Raw genomic sequence first — 13,073 nt, 5'->3', positions numbered from 1 at the left:
CGGTACAGATTTTGTACCGGTACACGTTGATGGTTGTACCGGTACACTTGTGCCGAATTTCAAACCTGAGGCTCGGGTTTGCGTTTTCGTGGAATTTGTACCGGTACACTTTCCCGTGTACCGGTACACTTTGGCAGACTGCGAAATAGCAGTTTTTGAGGGGTGTTTTTGCATTGTTGCTTCTCTATATAGCTACCCACTCCCCCCTATGGTTCTCCTGAGCTAGAACTCAGAGGAATCAAGGTGAGTGAGTTCCTCCTTGCCTCTCCTTGATTTTGATCTCTATTTTTGCTTGGATTTAGGTGGTTTTTGCTCTCTTTTGCTTTCTAGAGCATTTTCCACCATTGTTGAAGCTTGGATCTTGGGTTTGAGGCTTGTTTGGAGAAAGATCTCCATACCTAGTGGACTTTGAGCTTGGATTGAAGCTTCTCAAGAGGTTAGTAACATGTTTCTCTCATTAGATTCATGTTTTATTTGATTTTTGTTTAGAAACCCTAGAAATGAGGATTTAGAGCTTGAATTGGGGATTTTTGACCTAGGGCTTTTGGAGCTCGATTGATCGGTTTAGAACCTTCCTCTAGGTTGGATTGGAAGGGCTCTAACTCCCTTTGGAAGATCTAGAAAGATTTTCACCATTTTCGGTGAGTTTTCGCCCTTTTCTCGAGACGGTTAATGTTCAAGCTTATGGTTGTTCGTTTCGTTTGCTTAACTCTCCTTTTATTACTTTTAGGGTATTAGGAGATTTGTGGACAACTTCGTTCGGCGAAACGAAGGGCTTCGAGAGGACTTGGTGGGTTTGGCCTCACCGAAATGAGATAGAATTCTCATATGATGGTTTTTACTTTTAGTAAAATGAAAATGCATGCATATTCTTACTAGATAGAATATTTGAGAATTTTTGAAAGCTTAAAATACATAGACTATGTGTAACGCATTTTTGGACCGCTATGTAGTAGAGAGTTGCATGTTGGGTGAGCATGAGGGTAGCATTTTTATTTGTGGATGGGAACCATGTTTCATTTAGTGGAAATGGTTAGTGCAATCCATTTTGGGACTTGGAACTCATACTCGGCATAGATGATTATAAATGTCATTAAGTGGCATCAGATTCAAGAGATGTAAGGTATATTAAGCTAATGTCATAAAGGGTCATTAGCCTTGAATAATATGTGAATTGCATGTGTATGCTAACATTATGAGAACTATGCTAAGTTGATAGTTGCATACGGACGCATTGAAACCTCATGCTAGTGGATAGATGCATGTTAATATTTATATGCATTGTGGAATACATGCTAGGAACATATTAGTAATGTGGGATCACGCTAGAGGGCATGCGTATTAACCTATTATATGTTATGGTAAGCTAATGTCATAAAGAGACATCGGGCTTGGATTTGACATAGTAAGCTAATGTCATAAAGAGGCATTAGGCTTAGAATACATATGAACTTAGTAAACCAAGGTCAATGACATGTGAATTTGGGAGCTAATGTCATAAAGCGGCATTGAGCTCGGGTTATGGTCAATCTAGTGGATAGGGTCATTGAGAGATTCAGAATTGGAACATGCTTGAATATAGAAATGTCTTATTGTCATAAAGGGGCACTAGACCTAGTGAATGTTGGAACTTCACATTGAGTTATAGAACTAGATCACTACAAGAAATTTGTGTTTTAGCGGCAAATATTATTGTTGCTAAAGGAGTTAAATTTGATACTAAAACTATTAGCAACATTTAATATTTAACGTTGCCTATGCCCGAGTTGGTGATTCTTTCAGCAACATTTGAATAAAATGTTGCTAATAACAAGTGTAAGGAGACATATAATAAGTGTTACTGTATAAGTAGATTTAGCAACATTTATCATTTGTTGGTATAAATTAATTATTTATAACATTACTAAATGTTGCGGATTTGGTATAAACCAATCATTCCAATATTTCTAAGTGTTGCTAATATTGGTATAAAGTAATCATTTACAACATTACTAAATGTTGCTAATATTGGTATAAAGTAATCACTTCCAACATTACTAAATGTTGCTATTTTTAATCTAATATAAAACATCTCATTCAAATGTCGCTAAATATTATACTAATTTTAAAAATTAAATGGTAATGCATTAAAATCACTCAATAATAAATCATTTATACATTTAAAATCACAAGATCAATTGAAATTACAATAATAAATAATTTATGTATTTAAAATCACAAGATCAATTAGAATTACAATACGTAAAAATACAAATCAACTAAACAACTCATACATTTCATATTTAAATTGTTTAAACATCTAACATCCCAAAATACCTTAAGATAATATTTGTAAACACAAATACTTCAATATCCAAGTAATAACATATAAAAGTGATCATAACAAAAGATCATAACATATAAAAGTGATCATAACAAAATGATAAGAAATGTGCGCCGCATCTTCTTTAATTCCAAAAGCTTCAAATCATCTTCTTTAATTCCAAAAGCTTCAAAATATATGACGTAGAGATAAATACGGCATCGTGCACTACTTGCATTTAACCTATAAAAAAAGCAATGAGCAAATTAGATATATATATATAAAATATGCTATACATATTGAAATATAATTGAAAAAAATAAAATTTTATTGAAATAATTCCTTACAAAAGTATATGGCCAAGCAATAGTTGCTCCAACAGCATCTCCAATAGTTTGATAGCCACCATAAGGTCTAAGTAGTGGTTCATTGCGTACTATTGGCACATCAACTTGAATCTCCTAATATTGTGGTCCTAATTCAAACCCACCTACTTTTGTAGTTGGGTCTTTACTCAAAAGATAACCTTGTGCTACATGATTGTGAGGCTTTTTTAAACTTCTTAAGTAAACTTCAATCCCAATCTAATAATACAAGAATAAACAAATGTAACAATTTGAAAATATATATATTGCATAGAAAATAATTATCATGAAAGCTTAGAAAGAATAAGAGATAGAAGAAAAGAGATAAAAGATAACCACAATATTTGATACAACTTGTACTTTCCTTGGGAGGATAGTCTTAACTCGATGTACCTGCGATATAATTGGAATTAACAATTTTAGGATTCTAAAATTAGTTTATACCTTTAAAAAGAGAAAAATAAAATAACTAGTAATGTAATAACTGTCATTTTTTTTTTTTTTGAAATTAAACCCTTTGTTGACAATGTTTCTGTGTGTAATGTAATTATAAAAGACACGTCAAATTTCAGGCGAAACCGAGCTAAAATGGAGAAGTTATGAGACCCGGAAGTTCGACTTAAATGAATAGTAACTCCGGTTTTCCGGAGAAGCCACGAAGCAAACTTGGCCTCTGGCGCGTACAGACCTCTGAATATAGGACTCCAATAGCTCGTTTTGAACCTCTCGACTATACTGGAACCATTGGCGCTGACAGAATCGGATTCTGATGCACGGTTTTTGAGAAAAAGGAGTTTTATCAAAAAGAGGGTTTTCGTTCTTCGCTATTCTTGCGTTATGACACCCCTCGTGATCTGTGTATGTGACCAAGAGTAAGGTGAGGGATGTTATAGATACCTACTAGTGGTAGGAGATTCAAATTTGAATTTGAATCAAAGGATTTAGCGGGATTACACATTGGTATGTGTGTGTAGTTTTTGAAATTGGAGAGCAGACGGATTTCGTCGTGAATCGGAGGTCAAATCTGACGAAACAAAATGGCAGTTTTGATGCCCTCATCGTGCTGAACGCGATGGTGCAATCCGTTCGGAAATCCGATGAACGGATTGTCCGATAATGCATGAAGTTTATTAAGAGGTCGAAAGTGGCAAAACGGAAAATCCGCGAAAAGCGCGACATTTTATGTATCGAATCGCGTGAGATCAAACATAGAGGTGTGTTAGCGCAAATCACTCACGCTGTGAAGGGCTGGGTTGCAAATAATGACTTTTGGGGGACTAGTTCGCATTTTATGCAAAATATATATTGGGTAGCTAGGTTTTCACCATGGAAACCCTAGACCAGCCGTTACCAATCCCCAACTTCGCCCTAGCCGACACCTCTGCACACCTGCCCAACCCTTGCGCGCACCCCGGCCGCCGGCGGGTGCCCCGGCCGCCGGAAAACTCGAACCCGGCCACCCCCTCCATCATTCCCTCTCAATTAACCCACCAACCTCCTCCATTCCTATACGTGGGCAACCCAGGAATGTTCTCACCCTCGGGCCCCCTCCCCTGGCCATGCCCGACCTCCGGCGACTGCCGGCGTGCCGTCGTCACTGGCCCCGCGCGCAGCCGCTGCTGCCTTGGCAGCCTGCAGCCTTGCTGGCCGAGCTCGGGCCGAGACCGAGCTGCTGCTGGCCTGCGCGCCGCCGCCACCTGGTGACGGCCGTGCCGCCTCCCTCCGGCCTCCCGCCGGCACCTCCGCGACCGGCCAGAGTGGCCGCCGCCGTCGCTCCTGCGGTCTGCGGCCAGCCGAGCGAGATCTGGCCGTGGGTGGCCAGATCTCTCTCCCCCGCATCGCCGCTGTCCAGGCTCGGTCGGGCCGCCTCCCGCCGGCCTCTGACAACCGCTCGCCGTCGCCCGGAGCTCCCCCAGCCGTTCTCGTGGCCGCCGGCCGCCGCTCCCCCTCCCTGCGGCCGCGCAAGGTTTGCGGGCCGAGCCGCACCCCACCGCCGGCGCGCCTCCCCACCACCTCTGACCGTCGCCGCCGACCTCTGGGAGGTCACTGCCGCCGCCCTGAGCCGTTCCGAGGTCGCCGTCGCTGGAGAAGCCGAACCCAAGCTCCTCTCTCCCCGCGCGGGCTCGGTTTGGTCCTACACCGCCGCAGCCGCCTTCCGCCGCCAACCGAGGTGAGCACGGTACTCCTCACCTCCCCCGCACCCGTCCCTGGCCGCCGCGCATGCCGCCGTGCTGCCGGAAGCCGGCCGGAGCAACCTTGCTCCGGCCAAGCCCGAAATAGGGCTTAGTTTAGGACGGATTCGTGTTCTGAGCTTCCCGAGCCTCCCTGATCAATACGGAAGGGAGCACGATGATCGTGACTCATTTTTGATCATCGTGCTCACCTTGGATTTTGCTGGGGAGACTCCGTTCCGCTGTTTCGGCAGTGTCGACCCTGTCAAGCCTGTTTGGCTGCTGTTTTTGGGTTTGCGCACGCTTATCCGGCGATCTGAGGCTGTCCTGATGCCTCCGGAGGTGAGCACGGTGATCGTGGGTCAGTGGTGATCACAGTGCTCACCTCACTTTGGATCAACAGTGTCCGGTTAGCCCTGTTTGGCGCAATCTTCCCCGACTGCGCGCTGTTCGCTGAACCTTCGGGTTGCTCCCGTGTTTCCCACAGTGACCTGTTGCGGTCCAGATCGTGAGCACGGCCTCCGGTACGTCGAGGCCTATCAGTATGTGTCTCAGCAGAACTTAGAAGTCCTCAGTTTGCGTGTACGGGCTATGTTATCACCCAATTTACATGAAATATTGGGATTTTATGTAAATTCAGGGGCTTTTGTGCAATTGTGCACCTTGGGGCTACTGTGGACAGTGTGTGTGAGTGTGTTTGACCTCTGGACTGATTGTCCATGTTCTGTTAGCTTTTGCAGAAATCGAAGAGTCGATTTCGATGCGTTTTTCGGCAAAATTCGCCGAAAGAACGCGGTTTCGGTTCGGATTTCTTCCGACGTCGTTTGGTTGTTCTGTGAGTGGTCGCTAAGCCTTGTTGGCTGGTCACCATCATCACTTTGTGGGTTCGGTGATGACGGGTGAGCGACGGTGGGTTACGGTGTCGAATTTGACACTTTCGGGAACCCGTATTCGTACAATTATCCGGCGATAATTGTGTCGTGGTGTTATCTTATGTTTGCGGCCAAAACATCCAAATTGGAGTGTTTTGTGGCAGCGGGTGACTTGTAGCATGGGTCGGTGCGTTCCGGGACATTTCAGTTGTCCCGACGGAGTCCTGTTGCGATTTACGGGACTTCCGGCGAGTTACGGTAGTCGGTTTTGGGAAACTGATCTCCGTGGGTTTGTTAGTGGGATTATGATGTAGTGTTTCTTAGTTGTGGGTTAGACACTAACCCAGTGGACCCTCCTTAGGTCCTGTTGACGTTCTTTTGCAGTCAGGAGACAGGCGCGATAGTTGTACAGGTGGGTACTTCGATCCGACGTCGGTACAGTGGTGCACGTTCGGTGATGGTTTCTTACCCTTGCTCCTTTATTATTATCCATGCATATGTTATATATTGAGCTTTGCACCTCTGTTGTTTACATTACACCCACGTTGTTTGGTTATACTCTACTCGTTGTTTGCATGCTTAGTATCCTGAGTAAGAGTAGAGTAGTTCTATCCGCATCCGTATCGGTTGACCTAGTTGGTCTGTTGAGCATCCGTATCAGTTGACCTAGTTGATCTGTTCTGCATTCCTCTACCCAGATAGTTCCATGTTGATATCATGTTTAGGAGTAGAGTTGACTTATCTGTTCTATCTATATCTGTGATTTGGTTGGGCGGTTCCCCATTTGATATCTACGACCTATTCGGTCGAGTTGCTACAGTTCTATCTTGACATACGTAGCCGATTAGTTGCTGATGGCCTATACGGTCGGTGTGCCCTGGGGGGCTGGATTGTCGGCTAGTTGCCGATGGATGATCTTTGAGCATATTACATTGATCGCCACTGCAGGTACGCATTTCACGAACACCAGCGGTCTGATCCACCGCAAGAGGGTGTTCTTTTCCGGAAAAGTGGTTGGATTGCCAACCCGTGAGCCCAGGGGCTTTATTGCGAGGGTATATGCTTCTGACCCAGGGGCTTCATTGCGAGGGTCAGGTACAGGTTGAGCAGTGTGGCATGGGCCTGAGGTCTTCGGACCAATAGGGCAGCGAGATTGGGTACTTTTGAGCTTATCGTCAGTTGACGCATGCATACAGTAGCTGTAGTGTTTATTTTCAGTGCATCCTTATCTGTTTATTGTAGCTACTGTTTTATTTACCTGCATCTATACTTGTCAGCTCCTTACTTATCAGCATATTCACTTACCAGCACTTATGTCTATCTAGTTCTCCGTGTTGTTGTATAGCTCTCTTCCTGATCCGGTGAGTACTCCTCGCCTTCTTCGGCTTGCGGTACCCACTGGGAGGGGAGACATGTTTACATGTTCTCACCTCCCCCACCATGTTTCAGGTATCGCGGGCGATGAGTAGTAGGACGAGACGTGAGATACGCGTGTAGCGGTCGATAGAGCTTCCGACCCAGGTTATCTCGATTTAGTTATTACCCTCATTATTTCTGTGGATACATATAGCTTAGACGGTTTACATGGTTCAGTTTTGTTTTATTATCTGATCATCTGGATTTTCAACTGGTTTTGGAATGAGCTAAAAGATTGGTGTTTTCTCGAAATAAAACAGTTTTCTACCCCTCGTGGTAGCTGGTTTTGAAAAAGAATGGTTCCCGTGTGGGGAACAGTTTTCAAATTGACTTTTCTGTGGTTTTATGGATTTAGTATTTCAAAATCAGTTTCCAGGTAGGAAACATTTTAACTGATAGATGTGGAATGTTATTCATAACTCAAGTATTATATCTGTGTGTGTGAATGGAATGGATGAATGTTATCTGTCTTGTTGTTCATCTGGTTGTGGTTGTGTGTGTATCTATACTCTGTTGTACTTGTGCGACGCCGTGCAAATACAGGGGAGACTCTGTCCGTGTGAACAGTGGATTCCCTATATTTGTGGCGGATCTGGCACTCTGGGGTCAGGTTTTCAAAAAAAAAATTTATAGCTAATTTTTCCGCTGTGCTTTTGAACCTAAAAGGGACCCCGGGCCGTGACAGATTAAAGTGGTATCAGAGAAAAAGTTACAACCACAACACCATTCACAGGTTGTTTTTGAAAAGTAAATGAACTGAACCAAATAAACTGAACCATTGGTTAGGCTGACCAATAGGAAGACTACGGTGTATAGGCACGTGAGTGCGGGGTTTGGGCTTGTGTCCCGGTGTGCATTCGAGTTGGGTAAACTCGGAGTGCATGTTGTTTCTGTATGGGTTACGATTCGCACAAATTGGTGTCTAAGTTGGGAGTAGTGGCGGTGTACTTTTCGGACATCGAGTGGTGGGACGACGTTCCCCAGGTGTTGCCACTCCTGTCAGTTGGGGCCTAGAAGGGCCAAGTGAGATCTTCGGGCCTAGGCGAGTGCCATAACTGCCGACGTCCAGGCCACTCTCTCTGCTTAGGACACGAGAGCTACTGCGAATGTCTCTATGGAGACGGTGCTTAGACCAGTCACGGTCGCGACTTCTGTGGGGCTACTAGAGTGTAGCCCAGGGTTTGAATAGCGGTCGTTTCAGCAACTGCATTGTTGGTGTTGCTTCCGCAGATCTTTGGGTAGGGTTGCGATGCCTACCTCTCCTCTTTGATTGCTGATTAGAATCAGCGGTTCGAATCTTTCGACCTTTACCTCGTTCATTCTTCCTACCAGAGTCGGATTGACACAGTTTTGGTGTCAGGTTTTCGTTGAGGCATTCATCGTATGCGATTATTCTGACATCTAAATTGGTGTGTTGTGGGTTAGTTTGTTGTTGGTTATAGGTTTCGTCTTGATTCGAGATATTCCAGGGTATTGTCAGAATTCTCAGAGCTTTGATTATAGCTCGGTTGTGGTACGGAAATCAGGTAGAGAAACCTTTTCCTAAATCCTTAGTTGGTACAGTTCGCGGCTTAGCGTCGCTAGCAGCTTTCGGATGTTGAAAGTTATAGGACTCCCTGTGAGTCGGTTCAGGGTCGTTCTGATTTCGAATATCGACTTGTAAAGTCGATGTTTCGATAGTGATGGTTGTAAACTCGTGGTTCAGTGAAAAGGTATCAGGTGGCTTGATACTTCGACGTGTCACACTTCCAACTTGTTGTTGGTAGTGGATCTTCGGATATTTCGCTTTCCTTTTGATAAGTATATTGGCTGCAGACAATATACTGTCGAAAGAGGGACGAAATACTCTTTTCCCTGTTTGGGACTTTTGGATTGGGTCGGTGTTTTTCCTAGTTGTTTATGAGAACACTTGAGCCTCTGACCTTGTGGCGAGCCTTGGATTATTCCTTAGCAGGTTTTTGCGCAGTTGACTTATCGTCAACTCTGATGGTTTTGACTTTGGTCCGATTCTAGGTGATCATTGGTCCTATTGTTGTGCCTCCCACAGTTAAAAAGTTTGTTGGGTTAGTAGTCTCGGTCTGTTGTCGTGAGGTTCAGAATCAGTGGTTGAGCAACTTGAGCCTGGTGGTTGGTTTTTGATTGTCACCGTATGTGGTAGCGTATAGAGTTGCGACTTGGCTTATTGTGCAACCTTGTAATGGTATGCTTGTCCAGTCAAATTGATGACAGGTGCGCCAGGGTCTCAGTGAGACAGGCATTTGGTGTTGCTCGGGACATCGATCGCTAGGGTCTATGGTAGGACGACAGCGACAGGGTCTTGTGGAGACAGGTGTTGAGCATCACCGATGGTTAGTATCGCTTTTGCGATTGGCGACCTGTGCATCAAGTGATGGACTTGCAAAGAGCTTTTGGTGATCTGGTGGTACTTGTTAAGTTTGAGGAGACAAAATTGTCTAGCGTATTTGGTATTATCAGTTGGACCTTTTTGGTCAGGTGAAAAGTGAGGTCTTGGACCTAGGATTATAGATTGTCGTAAGTGACTATCCATTGATGGAGGTTTTGGCAGTTTGTGTGGTTACTGTTGGGAGACTGTGGTCTCCAAAGCGAGAGTTTTGACTCAGATCTTAGAACAACGTTTCGTATTCGCTCATGGTGAGCAGGTTGACGTTGTTGGATAGTCGGAGTTTTTCGTTTCAGTCTACGAAAATAGACTCTAGATTAAAGTGGTTGTCTCGTGACTTTTCTACGTGAACCTTCGACGTAGTCGAGTCGGTTGCTGGTGTGCGGACCAAGGTTGAGTGGACCTAGAATTTCTGAGTGTTGAAGTGTTATCTCAGAATTGGCAATCTGGGATCTAATAATCCTAATCGTGGGACTGTCTTTGTCCGCAAATTATAGGATGGTGTTGATCCCGGTGAATTTTGGTCTGTAGATTTTGGGGTGATACGTGTTGTCACGTCCCGCTATCGCCAATTTGGTCGATCCGGGCCCGTACACAGACGCCGAACGAACAGCACCTCCTCTGTTCGTCCAAGGCTCAACAACAACGGATACATGTATAAAGAAATTAAACAATTCCCAGGATCACATTTCAATATACATGGCTTGCACGATGGCAAGCAACAACACAAGTGATAGTAAACTAACTGTACAATGAAATTCACTGTAATTTAAAACTTTACATAACTGAAACATTTAGTTATTACATGCTTTATATACATTCATTTACATATCTCTGTACATCGAAATAGATGATACATGAGCCCAAAATGGTATACCACTAGTACTCGGGTGTCCACTAGCTAGGCTGCTGGCTCTTGCCTCGATCCTCGGCCACAAATACTCGCACTGGAACCTGTATGGTTAGTGGTGTGAGAACTACAAGAAAGTTCCCAGTGGGTTCGGCCGCCGACCTCGCCGACTCACCCACTAGGTCTACTCAGGCATATGTAGGCAAGAACAGTAAACAGATAGTAACCAACTATAACATGTAACTACTACAATGCCTGTACAAAGCTGAAAGAAGTAACAGATATAAAAACTGTAAATATGCATGCATGCTTTTCATTAACTTTACCCAATCTTTTGGTTAACCCTCTGGTTAACAGCTGGACAAGTACGTTAGTCCTGGGGCAAGTACGTTAGCCCATAAATTTACCCAATTCAGTGGTTAACCCTTTGGTTAACAATAACTCACCAACGAAATCCCTCACGGGCCCTAAGCTGCCTCCCGATGGGACCGTCTGTCGGACAAGTACGTTAGTCCTGGGGCAAGTACGTTAGCCCAACAAGTGACTACTCCGGAGCTCACTGCCTGGGGGGAGCGACCACCACCAAGCTAAGNACTCGGCTTTGGTACGCTTGCTTATTATCTAAAGCTATCAACCGAGTATCTATTAATTCCTCTGTTTTGTCTTTCATTAACTCACTATATTCATCAGCCGAAAGATTTTTTTGTTTTTCTATCCTTAAAGAAGGAACTGTTATGTCGGCTAGGATTACAGCCTCATGGCCGTAAACTAGTTGGAATGGTGTCATCCCTGTTGCCGTTTTAACTGAAGTTCGACATGCCCATAATATTTCGGAAAGTTTTTCATTCCATTTTCTCAGATGTTTTCCGATATGTCGTTTCATCAAGTTGATGACTATTTTATTCGCTGCTTCTACTTGTCCATTCACTTGGGCATAATAAGGAGACGAATGGAGCAATTTTATTTTTCGAGACTCGATGAACCGAACAAACTGTCCCCTTGTGAACATTGTCCCTTGGTCGGTTGTGACTGTCTCGGGAATCCCAAAATGATGAATTATATGATCTTCAACAAAATCAATAATTTTCTTTTGAGTAACCAACCTGGTAGGCTTGGCTTCCGCCCACTTAGTAAAATAATCAATGGCTACTATTAGAAACTTGTGACTAGCCGAGGAATTCGGCTGAATTTCTCCAATTAAATCAATGGCCCAGCCTCGGAAAGGCCATGGTTTAATTATTGCGTACATCTCAAAGACAGGAACCCTCTGAATCGGGCCATGAAATTGACATTCTTGGCAACCTTTAACATATTCTATACAATCTTGATGCATAGTCGGCCAATAATATCCTAGATGCCGAATTGTCCATCTTAACTTTTTTCCTGCTAGATGGGTTTCACATATTCCTTCATGTGTTTCTCCCATTACTAATAGAGCTTCTTCAGGCCCTAAGCATTTTAATAGAACTTCTTCGGCTGTTCTTTTGTAAAGTTGACCATCCAACAAACAATAGCCGAGAGCTCTTCTTCGAATATTATAATCGACCCTTATATTAGGATCCTCCAAATATTTGATCAATGATTTTCTCCAATCTTCTTTCACTTCTATAGGAGCTATAATCGGTTCTCGTATATGAACCGAAGGTAGTAATATCCTCTGTATTACTATTAACTCTGACTTCGGCTCTCTGTATCCTGAAGCCGATTGGGCCAATTCATTTGCCTTTTCATTTTCCTGTCTGCTCAAATGTTCAAATTCGCCTTCTCCGAAATTGCATAAAAATTTTATTGTCTTCCTCAAATAATTTTGCAAATTCGGATTCTCACATCGGTATTCCCCGTTAACCTGCTTGATTACTAATTGTGAATCACCGATGACTTTGATTGTCTTTGCTTTCAATTCTTGCAATATTTCAAGGCCGATTATCAAGGCCTCATACTCGGCTTGGTTGTTGGAACAATCGAAATCTAATTCAAACGCAAATTGACAAATATGACCTTCAAGAGATTGTATCACTATCCCTACTCTTGCAGATTCGGTTGTTTTTGAACCGACAAAATACAACACCCAAGGTTGGCAGCCGATCAAATTTTGTTTCGGCTCCTCAATCTCTACACATGGGTGATCGGCCAAAAAGTCAGCTATAGCTTGGCCTTTGACAGCTTTGGCAGGAACGTAATTAAGGGAAAACTCGGATAAAGCTAATATCCATTTCCCAATTCGTCCTCGTAACACTGGCTTAGATAACATATATTTTATCAAATCGGTTTTGCATATTACCGATACTTCAGTTGATAAAATATAATATCTCAATTTTGTGCATGAATAATATAAAGCCAAACATAATTTTTCCATAGCCGAGTACCGTTTTTCTGTATCTAACAGACGTCGGCTTAGGTAATAAATGGCCTGTTCTTCCTTCTCTTCATTTTCTTGAGCCAGCAAACATCCCAAATTTTCGTCTGCAGCCGATATGTACAACTTCATCGGCTGATTTGGCTTCGGAGGTACCAGAACCGGAGGATTTGATAAATATCTTTTTATATTTTCAAACGCCTCTTGCTGTTCTTTTGTCCAAACGAATTCTTCTTTATCTTTCAGCCGAAGTAGTGGGGTAAAAACCCCTTCCGGCTAAATTAGATATAAACCGCCGAAGATAATTAATCTTTCCCAACAAGTTTTGCACTTCTTTTTT

At 43.5% G+C, this 13,073-nt stretch overlaps 1 long non-coding RNA gene across 1 annotated transcript; it reads right to left on the bottom strand.

The window, feature by feature from the left end:
* Positions 1–2,300: 2,300 nt before the first annotated feature.
* LOC109704472 lies at positions 2,301–3,098 on the bottom strand. The gene is made up of 3 exons (XR_002214391.1): positions 3,004–3,098; positions 2,650–2,886; positions 2,301–2,545 (listed from the first exon to the last, which is right to left on the bottom strand). It is a non-coding gene; the product is annotated as an uncharacterized LOC109704472 (long non-coding RNA).
* Between the last annotated feature and the right edge of the window lie 9,975 nt (positions 3,099–13,073).

The sequence above is a fragment of the Ananas comosus genome, unplaced genomic scaffold (genome assembly GCF_001540865.1).
Source record: "Ananas comosus cultivar F153 unplaced genomic scaffold, ASM154086v1, whole genome shotgun sequence".
Lineage (NCBI taxonomy): Eukaryota > Viridiplantae > Streptophyta > Magnoliopsida > Poales > Bromeliaceae > Ananas > Ananas comosus.
Note: the sequence above shows the minus strand (reverse complement) of the source record. Positions and strands in the feature narration are given on the sequence as shown.